The sequence below is a fragment of the Chlorocebus sabaeus genome, chromosome 12 (genome assembly GCF_047675955.1).
Source record: "Chlorocebus sabaeus isolate Y175 chromosome 12, mChlSab1.0.hap1, whole genome shotgun sequence".
Taxonomy (NCBI): domain Eukaryota; kingdom Metazoa; phylum Chordata; class Mammalia; order Primates; family Cercopithecidae; genus Chlorocebus; species Chlorocebus sabaeus.
In genome coordinates this window covers 21,123,181-21,135,698 of record NC_132915.1, presented here as the reverse complement: position 1 = coordinate 21,135,698, position 12,518 = coordinate 21,123,181, and the positions used below count along the sequence as shown (strand labels likewise).

At 41.4% G+C, this 12,518-nt stretch overlaps 1 protein-coding gene across 3 annotated transcripts in view; it reads left to right on the top strand.

The window, feature by feature from the left end:
- GCNT1 (glucosaminyl (N-acetyl) transferase 1) overlaps nucleotides 1-12,518 on the top strand; it is a 47,080-nt gene that overhangs the window by 26,520 nt on the left and 8,042 nt on the right. For 2 of the 3 annotated variants that reach the window (XM_037998502.2, XM_007969537.3), the window contains one exon: nucleotides 11,885-12,030. The gene's annotated coding sequence lies outside the window, so the exon portion shown is untranslated. Of the gene's footprint in view, nucleotides 1-11,128; nucleotides 11,190-11,884; nucleotides 12,031-12,518 lie in introns of all 3 variants that reach the window. The other variant, XM_073021515.1, reaches the window with a different exon arrangement.

The following is a 12,518-nucleotide window of genomic DNA, read 5'->3' as shown; positions in this document are numbered from 1 at the left end:
ACGTACTTGTTGGCATATTTTACTCACTTATACTCAGTGGCATTTTTTCATATTGTTTGTTTATTATATGCACTTCTACGTTTTTTGGAGATGGAGTCTCACTCCGTCACCCAGGCTGGAGTGCAGTGGTGCTATCTCAGCTAACTGCAACCTCCACCTCCCAGGTTCAAGCGATTGTCCTGCGTCAGCCTCCCAAGCACCTGGGATTATAGGTGCATACCACCACACTCAGCTAAGTTTTTGTGTTTTTAGTAGAGACAGGGTTTTGCCGTGTTGGCCAGCCTGGCCTTGAACTCCTGACCTCAAGTGATCAGCTTGCCTCGGCCTCCCAAAGTGCTGGGATTACAGGTGTGAGCTACCGCACCTGGCCTGCATTTTACTTATTTAATTCTGAACTCTACCTTAGTAAACAAAGTCTCCTCTAAATCCATTAATTTACAGCAGGGGTTCTCTGTTTCATCTCAGATATTTTCTGGAGCTGTTCACTTGCTTTAATTAAGGACTGGTTTCTTCCTAGTACTCCCACGCAACCATCATCTTGGGCTCTCCCTTTGTAATCTTAGGATTTCTGTTGCCTCGTTTATATTGGGTCCCTTGATTACTGGATCCTGTCTCTTCCTTTTTTTTTTTTTTTTTTTTTTTTTGTTTGAGACAAAGTCTCACTCTGCTGTCACCCAGGCTGAAGTGCAGTGGCTCAATCTTGCTCACTGCAACCTCCGCCTCCCAGGTTCAAGCGATTCTCCTGCCTCAGCCTCCCAAGTAGCTGGGATTACAGACATGCGCCACATCTGCACGCGCCACATCTGGGTAATGTTTGTACTTTCAGTAGAGATGAGGTTTCGCCATGTTGGCCAGGCTGGCCTCGAACTCCAGACCTCAAGTGATCTGCCTGCCTCAACCTCCCAAAGTGCTGGGATTATAGGCGTGAGCCGCTGTGCCTGGCTGGATCGTGTCTTTTTCTTCATGGACAGTAGAGCACAAACTTGGGGGCCAGATTATGTGGATTTGAAGCCTAGCTCTTCTGCTTACTAGCCATGTGATGCTGGAAGAGCTATTTAACCTCTTTATGCCTCAGTTTCCTCATCTGGAAAATACTACTTTCTATGTAGCATTCTCCTGAAGATTCTATGTGTTAATACAGGTAAGTCATTTAGAAGAGTTCCAGAGTGTATTACGCACTCCAGGTTAGTGATGTTAATGCTCTTACAGTTGCTGGTGAATTTCATCTTTTAGTGGCATGCTTCTCATAGTAACCTGCTGAGAAAGGTGCACGTGACTTTGCTGGTATGAAAATGCCTTTCTGTTACACCACATTCTACCAATAGCTTGGCTGGTTACTTAGGATTCCAAATTGAAAATAGTTTTCCTTCAGAATTTGGAAAGCATTGCTCTATTTTAGTCTACCCTTCAGCAGAAGGTGGGCTGTAAATTGCATGGTGTCAGCTTTCCCCATAGTCTGCTTTAGGATTCAGCTTTCTGAGATCTCACTCTGTTGCCCAGGCTGGAGTGCAGTGGGCAGTTATCGTTCACTACCTCTAACTTTCAAATTTTTGATGCTGCTACTTCAGTTATATTCTTTGTGTTTGAGGGACTTAGGCTTTTTTGAAAAATTGCTTATTATCATTTTATCTTAAACAGAGTATGCTTTTAGATATCTTCAGTCCCTGCAAGTGTGGGGAAACAGAACTCTTCTCTGGCAGTCAGAAGAAAGAATAGGGCTGGGTGAGGTGGCTCATGCCTATAATCCCAGTGCTTTGGAAGGCGGAGGTGGGTGGATCACTTGAGGTCAGGAGTTCAAGACCAGCCTGGCCACAATGGTGAGACCCTCATCTCTACTAAAAACAAAAATTAAAAAAAAAAAAGACAGTAGATCTAAATTTTTAGCAGAGTAACTTGGCTGGTTCCTCATGGCCAGCCACAGTTAGGGTCTCAGCTGTTTGTTCAGTGTGAGACCACAGAGGAACTAAGCAGCTCACTGCAGGGAGTCACAGACAGCAGTCAGGTGTCAGCGACTACCCTCCAAGCAGGGCAAGGGAGTGGTGGGGACACAGACCAAATATCCTGAGATGAGATGAGGCTATAAAAGTGCAATTGGCTGGAAAGAACTCCACACTGAATGGCAAGACCTTTGCCTTGTAATCTTACCTGCTTCCTGCTCCTTCCCTTGACCTGCCTTGGGTGGCATTTGGGCTCCCTCACTTGGGTCACCATCCTTCGAGATAACTGGCATGGCTTTGACATCAAACACAGTAGTTGATATTTTGCTCCAGTCACAACAGCCTCTGGGACACAGAACAATAGTCCTTGGGGAGTCAGTGAAATTGAAAAGTATTCACTGGGACTAGAAGCCAAATGAACTTAGACCATGCTTTCTGCTGCTGAAGGGCAGTAGGTTAGTGACCCAGGTTTATCCATCAGCGGTTTGCTTATGTATAGATGTGTGCATATGCTTACGTGCATATGTAGGCAGGAGCCACCATGCCCGGCCAGTTTTGTCTTCTTGAAGATGTCTCTCCCAGGGCCTTCTGACTGGTTCCAGTCTGCTGTGGTTGTCTGTTGGCTTATTATATGGCCAAGATGTTCCTTGACCTGGGGATTCCCTTTTCTTTCTTCTTCGGTTAGATCTCCTTTCTGATTCTTACTAACGTCCTCTCCTTTCTTGGTTAATAATACATATATATATTTGAGACAGGGTCTCACTCCTGTTGCCCAGGTTGGAGTGCAGTGGCACGATCATGGCTTACTGCAGCCTTGACCTCCTGGGCTCAGGTGATCCTCCCACCTCAGCCCCCTGAGTAGCTGGGACTACAGGTGCACACCACCACATACAGATAATTTCATATTTTTTGTAGAGATAGGGTCTCTCCATGTTCCCCAGGCTGGTCTTGAACTCCTGGGCTCAGGCGATCCACCCACCTCCACCTCCCAAAGTGCTAGGATCAGAGGCATGAGCCATGGCACCTGGCTAATAATTATTGAATATAACTCATTCTCCAGTAGCTTTCTGAGGAAAGGTACTTAAAAGTATATATTTTGATACCTTGCCTGTCTTAATATGTGTTTATTTACCCTTACTTTTTTTTTTTTTTTTCTCACTGTGTCCCTTAGGCTGGAGTGCAGTGGCACAATCTTGCCTCACTGCAAACCTCTGCCTCCCAGGTTCAAGTGATTCTCCTGCCTCAACTTCCCAAGTATCTGGGATTACAAGTGTGTGCCACCATGCCTGGCTAATTCTTTTTGTATTTTTAGTAGAAATGGGGTTTCACCATCTTGGCTAGGGTGGTCTCAAACTCCTCACCTCAAGTAATCCACCTGCGTCTGCCTCCCAAAATGCTGGGATTACAGGCATTAGCCACCACATCCAGCTTTACCCTTATTTTGATTAGTTCATCTGATTATAAGAGTTCTTAGCCGGGATTGTTTTCTTTAGCACTTTTAAGGCATTACTCCATTGTCTCCTGGTTTCTGTGGCTGGTTTTTGTGAAGGGTGAAGACATTCTGCTTCTGAATCCATTTTATGCGGGTTAGTTTCCCCCCTCCCCTGAAAGTATATGCAGTATTCTTCCTCCCATTGTTCTGATATTTCATGATTAATGAATACATCTTGGTGTGGGTCTGTTGTCATCCACTGTGCTGATACCCTAGGAGATTTTCCAATCTAGAAACCATTCTTTCATTTTGGGAAATAGTCTATTTAGTTGACGACTTCCTTCCATTTTTCTTTTTCTTCTGTTTTCTTTTTCTGGAGCTCTTGTTATTCATATGGTAGGTCTCCGATCTGGTTCTCTAAATGACTGTATGTTTTCTCTTATTTTCTCATCCCTCAGTTTGTCTATTTGCTCTCCTCCCTGAGAGTGTTTCTCACTTTATCTTCCAACCCTTCTATTTAGTTTCTCTTTTTAGCCGGAGTCTTGCTCTGTTGCTCAGGCGGGAGTGCAATGGCACACTCTCGGCTCACTACAACCTCCTCCTCCTGGGTTCAAGCGATTGTACTGTCTCAGCCTCCCAAGTAGCTGGGATTACAGGCACACACCATCACGCCCAGCTAATTTTGTTAGTAGAAACAGGGTTTCATCATGTTGGCCAGGCAGGTCCCAAACTCCTGACTTTGGGTGATCTGTCCACCTTGTCCTCCCAAAGTGCTGGGATTACAGGTGTGAGCCACTGTGCCCAGCCCAAGCCACCACACCTGGCCAAGTTTTTCATGATTGCTATCATGTTAATAATTTTCAAGGGCTCTTTTTATTTGCTATTTGCTCTATATATGTGGTTTCCTGTTTGTTCTAGTCATCTATTGCTGTGAGGCAAACCACTTCAAATGTAGTAAGATACAAGAATATCATTTTATTTTTTTGCTCACACATTCTGTTGGTCAAGAATTCAGTGAAGACTGGAGTGACTAGGGGCTGTAGTCATCTGATGGCTTCTTCACTCACATGTCTGACATCTGGGCTGGGATGACTTGAAGACAGGGCTTAGCTGGAACAGTTGACTTGGGTGCCTATATCTGGTCTCTCCATGTGGCTTCTTACAGCAGGGAAGCTGGTTCTAAAAGGGAGCTTCTGTCTAGCGAGCACATTTTTCAAGACAACTGGGTGGAAACTGCATGGTTTTACATGATCTTACCTTGATGGTCACATAGCATTTCTTCTGCCAAACTCTATTGGTCAAACCATAATCATAATGTGTCTGGAGTTGGTTCCTTCCGGTGGGTTCTTGGTCTCGCTATAACTTCAAGAATGAAGCTGCAGACCTTCGCAATGAGTGTTACAGCTCTTAAAGGTAGTGCAGACCCAAAGAGTGAGCAGCAGCAAGATTTATTGTGAAGAGGGAAAGAACAAAGCTTCCACAGCATGGAACGGGACCCCAGCGGGTTGCCGCTGCTGGCTCAGGTGTCCAGCTTTTATTCCCTTATTGGGCTCTGCCCATGTCCTGCTGATTGGTCCATTTAACAGAGTGCTGATTGGTACATTTTACACAGTGCTGATTGGTCCATTTTTACAGAATGCTGATTGGTGCATTTACAATCCTCTAGCTAGACACATAGCACTGATTAGTGTGTTTACAATCCTCTAGCTAGACAGAAAAGTTCTCCAACTGCCCACTTGATGTAGGAAGTCTAGCTGGCTTCACCTCTCAATTCCCCCTCGAAACAGGACACCCTAACTGCTTTTGGGAATTGGGTGATGATCACTCTTATCTACTCCCTGCTGGATAGGGGTAAAGAAGGGGCCCTGCAGTTGTAGTGTCCTCCAGAGGGGAGCTCTTTAGGCCAGTTGAAGGGCCAGCAGGTTGGTCCAGGGGTCCTCCGTAGAAGTTGTTAGTTGAGCTCATTTGGGGTTCCATTTGTAAGACCATCTGTAACTTGATGGCCTCAATCCTAGAGGAAACAAATTTGACAAGGAGGTTAAAAATACAGGGCCCGAAGGTGAGTAATAGCAAGATGGCTGTCATGGGACCTAGAAAGGGGAGAAGTCATGTCGCCCAGCTCCATTCTTACAGGAGAAACTAGAAAAGCACCAGAGACAGGGAGTGGTTTTTAGAAGAGGGACTAGTCTCGGAGAAGAGAGGTGAGAAGAAGTTTGTCTGACAGGCGTTAGGACTTAGGAGGCAAGGGTCAGGATAGATAGGATAGATGGGCGAGTCTTACTTGGGTAACGTGACTTGGACAGTTCCCCTCATGGCTGCAGGGTCAACCAACTTTCTGTCAGGACCCCGCAGCTGCATGGCTTTCCTCTCTGTCGACCCTTGGCTCAGCCTGGAAGTATAGGAAAAGTGGAAGCTGGTTCTAGGCAAACCAATGCTCCCAACTCTGAAGAGTCGAAGGTTGTTAGAGAGCCCTTTCCCAGAAAACCTGACACCCGTATCTTTAGTCTGGCGGCCGCGCTAGTCACTTTCAACTGGCCAACAGGTGCCTGGTATTTAGCCCCCAAATTCTAAGGAAAAATAGGACAGAATAGCAAGCGAAAGGGGTTCAATGGTATTCACCACTTGGTGATGGTCCCTTCGTGGTCACCAAGATGTGTCCAGGGTTGGTTCCTTCTGGTGGGTTCTTAGTCTTGCTGACTTCAAGAATAAAGCCATGGACCTTCGTGGTGAGTGTTACAGCTCTTAAAGATGGTGTGTCCAGAGTTTCTTCTTTCCAGTGGGTTCATGGTCTCACTGACTTCATAAGTGAAGCCGTGGACCGTTTCAGTGAGTGTTACAGCTCTTAAAGGTGGTGCAGACCCAGAGTGAGCAACAGCAATATTTATTGTGAAGAGTGAAAGAACAAAGCTTCCACACGGTGGAAGGGGACCAGAACAGGTTGCCTCTGCTGGCTTGGGTGGCCAGCTTTTATTCCCTTATTTGGCCCCGCCTATGTCCTGCTGATTGGTCCATTTTACAGAATGCTGATTGGTCCATTTTACACAGTGCTGATTGGTCCATTTTTACAGAAGGCTGATTGGTGCATTTACAATCTTCTAGCTAGACACAGAGCACTGATTGGTGCGTTTATAATCCTCGGCCCAGGAAGTCCGGCTGACTTCACCTCTCAATAAGGCCTCTTAAATTCAAGAGGGAGGGAATTTGACTACTTCTTGGTTGGGGAGTGGCAAGGTCATATAGCAGAAGAAAATGCTGGGTGAAAATGTTGGCCTGGCTGTCTTCAGAAAATATATTGTACCTCGTTAATTTTTTTTTAAACATATTTTTAACTTTATATCCTGAGGATGTTAGTGGTAGTTTTCTATATCCTGAGGATGTTAGTGGTCGTTTTCTTCTCTCTGAACAGTATGTTTCCTTTGACCATTTGGGGAACTCCCAATTTAAGCAAGATATTTAAGCCTTCTTTCTCTTGGTATGGTTGGATTCCCCAGTAAAAAAAAAAAAAAAAAAATTCCTGCCCTGGGCTGACAATCAAAGTTCTGGGAACTACTAGGGATAAGCAAACTGGAAATGGAGAAGGATATTCACTGTGCCTGGGTCCCACTGTTTTCTGGATGGGAACTGCTTTCCATTAGGCCTGGTGTGCCCTGGAAGGGAGAGCCTCTGCAGAAACTACATCTTGGGTGGGTCTTTGCCAAGTTTGAGGTAGAAACCCAGCTGCTTTGTAAACAGCTACTAGTGGATACTTTAAACAAAACAAAAAAACAAAAAACAAAGCAACACTACTCCTCCATCACTCCCACAGCCCCGCTTCAGAGGAATCTGTGCAACCAGCACCAGTTCCTGCACCCTTTGAAGATCCTGCAGTGTAAATAGAGCTGGTCTGTTCTTTCCCGCCTGTCAGCCTGGGATTTGTGCATCTGCTTTTTCAGTTTCCTCTCATCCATCTGCTTTTCCAGTTTGATTCCTGCCTCCTGTCTCCCTCTCCCTGAAGTCGTTTTGTCTGTCTTCCCACTCCATTAAGCACTCAGTGGCACCCTTTCTATATGGCGGTGCTTACTTTCTTTGTGTTGGAACACTTCTAGTGACCATATCATCACCTTAGGGGCACACAATGCCTATCTTCTTGTTCCCTTCCTTGACTAGCTTTCCTTCTTATTGACTGTATAACAGGTCAGTATTTATTTTCAATATTCTTAGAATTTAGTATTCTTGTACTTTTTGGTCTTAAAAGTCACGTACCAAGAACCATTGCTTTCAGGTACTGGCTTTCCTTTGTTCCTACTCACAGTGGAATTATTTCATTTCGCATTTCTTCTTAGGTTATGTGTTCTACTTAAAATTATATAGGGTGGTGTCCATAAGGAAATCTCCTCTTCCAGGAAAGGACCAGTGTGCAATGAGGGTCCTTCTTCAGGACATGCCCCAGGACAGTTGTTGGGTTGTGTAGGCCTTGAGCAAGTGAGGCTTAGTGTGGTTTGGGACTTGCGTTTTTCGTACTTTCCCAGAATTTGTGAGCTTTTGTCATTTAGAATGTTTCTTATTCTTCTGTAGTTGCCCTCACTGGCATATCCCACCAGATATTCTTCAGTGAGTATACTTCCTGAGTGAAATATAAAGGTGAAGGAACATTGGGCTGAGCAGTATTAACTACCCATGGCCACATTTTTGTTACTTAATTATTTTGTTATTCATTCCTTGTGTGGGTGTGCTTAAACTAAGTAATTTTTGGTAATTAAAATTGCATTAAAATAGTATAGCATGTGCATATTTTTACTTCCCTTTAAACTTCTCTTCTTCTTGGGAATCTCTTTGGCTATGAAATCTCATTTTTCTTTCACCCTTCTGATTCTTAACCGAGTTTTACTTAAGAAAACGTTCTGTGTCTTGAACTTAGGTTGATAATTACAATTCCTCTTAATGATTTGACTTTTCTGTTCACCCTGATGATAGACAAAATCAAAAGCATTATTAATAAAATAATGCTTTCTCACATATTTACCTTCTTTATAGACACTGTTTTCTCACATATTTACCTCCTTTATAGACACTTATCCATCTTATTAAAACCCAAAACTAGTGATTTTACGTTGTAAAAAGTATTTTTCAAAGCATGTTGGCTGTTTAGGATGTAGACGACAGTGGTAAAGACCTATGCTTTTTTGAGGTGAGATCCAAGTGTTTGGTTCTGAACTTTGTATTTTCCATATGGATTTTGGGGTTACCCTTTCATGTGCCCACATTCTGTAAAATCCTGTTTAAGATGATTCTAGTTCTCCTGTTTAAAAAAAAAACCTGAAACTCAGTGGTGTCACAATTTGTAACTTAAAATGTGTTTACTATGGGGAACTTTATTGTTATTGTTCTAATAATAGCTTTATTGAGATATTCACATACCTAATGTTTAGCCTTTTAAAGTATGCAATATCTTCACAAAGTTCTACATCAATCTCCACTATCTACTTAGAGAACTTTCAAAGGAAACCTTTGTACCTACCAGCAGTCATTGCCATTCCCCCATGTCCCCAGCCCCTGGCAGACACTTATCTACTTTCTGTCTATATGGATTTGCTTTTTCTGGACACTTAATATAAACATAATTATATAGTAAAAGAGTGTTACTTAGCCTAATGTTTTCTAGGTTCTTCATCTACATTGTATGCAACATGTGTGAGACCTTCATTTCTTATTATACCCATATAATATCCCATTTTATGGATATGCCACATTTTGTTTATCGGTTCTTCAGTTCACGGTCATTTGGTTTGCTTCCACTATTTTAGTTAGTAATAATGCCATTATGAACATTTGTATACAAGTTTTTGCATGAAAATATGTTTTCATTTCTCTTGGGTATATACCTAATAGTGGAACAGCTAGGTCATATGGTAACTCTAGTTTTAATTTTCTGTGGATCGACCAAACATTCTAAAGCAGCTTCACCAAGCATTTACATTTCTACCAGCAATTTATGATGGTTCCAATTTGTCCATTCAGTGAGATAAAAAAAATACATTAGGGCCGGGCACAGTGGCTCACCACTGTAATCCCAGCACTTTAGGAGGCCAAGGCAGGCAGATCACCTGAGGTCAGGAGTTCCAGACCAGCCTGGCCAACATGATGAAACCCCGTCTCTACTAAAAATACAAAAATTAGCCAGCTGTGATGGCGGGTGCCTGAAATCTCAGCCACTCAGGAGGCTGAAGCAGAATTGCTTGAACCTGGGAGCTAGAGGTTGCATTGAGCCAAGATTGCACCACTGCACTCCAGCATGGGCAACAAGAGCAAAATCCATCTCAAAAAAAAAAATTTTTATATATATATATATATAATGTACACATTATAAGCCTGTCAACACAGTTTTGTCATAAATTAATGTAGCTGTAAATTAGATGAGAAGAGAATTACGAAGAACATTACATTCATACTATAAATTTGCCTATATATAAATACGTACTTTATATATATTTACTTTATATATATACTTTATATACTTTATATATATTTATATATATATAAAAGTGTGTATATATATACTTTTACTACTGCTTTCTATTTTTTCATGTAGATTTGAGTTGCTGTCTAGAATCTTTTCATTTCTACCTGAATGTCTTCATTTAGTATTTCTTGAAGGGTAAGGCTGGTAGTGATAAATTATATTTGTTTTATTTATCTGGGAGTATCCTAATTTCTCATTGTTTTGAATGATTTTGCTCATTATGGAATTTTTGGTTAGCAGTCCTTTTTTTTAGAGATGGAGTTTTGCTCTGTTGCCCAGGCTGAAGTGCAGTGGCGTGATCCTGGCTCACTGCAACTTCCACCACCCAGGTTCAAGCGATTCTCCTGTGTCTGCCTCTCGAGTAGCTGGGATTACAGGCGTGCACCACTATGCCTGGCTAATTTTTGTATTTTTAGTAAGAGACAGGGTTTCACCATGTTGGCCAGGCTGGTCTCAAACTCCTGACCTCAAGTGATCCACCCACCTCAGCCTCCCAAAGTGCTGGGATCACAGGCATGAGCCACCACACCTAGCCAACAGTCTTTCTTTCTGCACGTTGAATATGTCACTCACTGTCGTCTGGTTTCCATTGCTTTTTATTTGAAGTTGTTAATCATTTTTGGGATTTGTTGTATAATCACTTTTCTTTACCATTTTCAAAATCTTTTGTCCTTTCAACAGTTTGATTTTGAAGTGTCTAGGTGAGGGTATCTGAGTTTATCCCCTTAGCAGCTCATTGAACTTCTTGGATGTGCAAATTAATTTTTGTTTCAATATTAATAGACTATTTTTAGAGCAGTTTTATGTTTACAGAAAAATTACACAGAAAGTACAGAGAGTTTCCATTTGCCCCCTCACTGTTTCTTCTGTTATTAATATTTTAAATTAGTGTGGTACATTTTTTACAATTAAGCCAGTATTTATGCATTATTATTAATTATTGATACATTATTTTTTCAACTATTTTTCTACCTCCCCAAACTTGTTATATACATTATTATTATTAAGGGTTCACTCTTTGTGTTGTACATTCTATTGAATTTCTCCATTTGGTTAGATACCATTCTCATGCTTTCTTTCAGTTATTTAGTTCTATGAACATACTTATAAGAGCTGATTTCAAGTTATTTATTAAATCCAATGCCTGGGCTTCCTTGGGGGACATTTTTATTGACTGCTTTGTTTGTTCCACCCCCTGTAAGTGGACCAGACTTTTGTGTTTCTTTGCATGCCTTGTAATTTTTTTTGTTGTTGAAACAGGATCGTTTATAGTGTGTCCACCATGGAAATCAGACCTCTACCCCTGCCTACCCTGACCAGGGTTTGTTGTTTTTGTTATTTGTTTGTTTAGTGACTTTCCTCGACCAGTTGTCCGAAGTTTATATTCTTTGTTATGTGAGACCCACTCAAGTCTCTCTCAGTTAGTTAGTGGTCTGCTAATGATTCCATAGAGATTTCCTTACATGCCTTGAACCTGTAAGGGGCAGGAATTACTTAAAGGCATACATTGTGCAGTGTTTTGATATTTTAGTGGTTGAAATTCTTATGTATTGTTACAGAAGCTCCCCATGGTGGCTTTTAATAGAGGTGTGGAGTAGGGTGGTGATCAAGATTGTTAGCAGAAAATGAGATGAGCAACAAGTTCAGCTGCAGGATTGTCATTCATTTGCCAGTGAGGGAATCTTCACAGTGGGGGAAAGGATATGTTGGATTTTCTAATCATACCGCACCACTAAACTGTTCCTTGGTATGCATTAAGGGAAATGCTGCTAGAGTTTTCTTTCAAAGAACTTAACCTAAATTTCAGGATGTTTTCAAATCTTTAGCAATCCACAAACATAGAATTAGAAAAATAAGACTAGAGAGAAGGAAATTTTAAAAGAGGGAAGTTAACCACCTATAATTTTGAGGGAATAAAAGTAAACATGTAGGATTAGTTCACTAACATATTTTCTGAGTGTGTGAATACTATATGTTCATATGTATCCCTTCACACATTGTTTTTTAATTTCACAGATTTCTTTAAAGCCTCATGGAACACATCATTATCGCTGGATGCCCAAACACTTAACACACCTGACAGCAGGCGAAGTGCTCAGAATGGGACAAGATGTCACCTGGAATCAGCACTAAGTGATTCAGACTGTCCTTACTTTTAAATGGTAAAACGTCTAAATACTTTTCTTAACGTTATTTTATATTAATGATGGTCATTTATTCATTTTTATTTGTATTATTACTATTCACAACTCATTTCCTAATGAAATAGTTAAGTTTCTGGCGTTAAAAACCAGTGTCAAATCTCTAGAAATCTTGTAATGAACAGATTTATAATGGTCAAATTGGTAGTATTTGGCTTTCTTTTTTTAGAACAGCAGCGCTTATCAGCTGTAGAACCAGTTGCCAAGTTATAAAATTGATTTTTGAAAACGAAGCTATTTAATGTTTGTAAGCATTTTACATAGTAAAAGTGAGTTGTGTTCCTAAAATTTGAATATAGATGAAGGTCTGTCATAAATTACAATTTGTATACACTATTGTTTTCTGCAAGACTTAGTTATTACAGTCTGTTTTAACTCATGCAGAAAACGGAAGCTGTATCTCTCTTTTGGATTATGAACATTTTGTTCTTGTAGTGTCTGGCATGGAA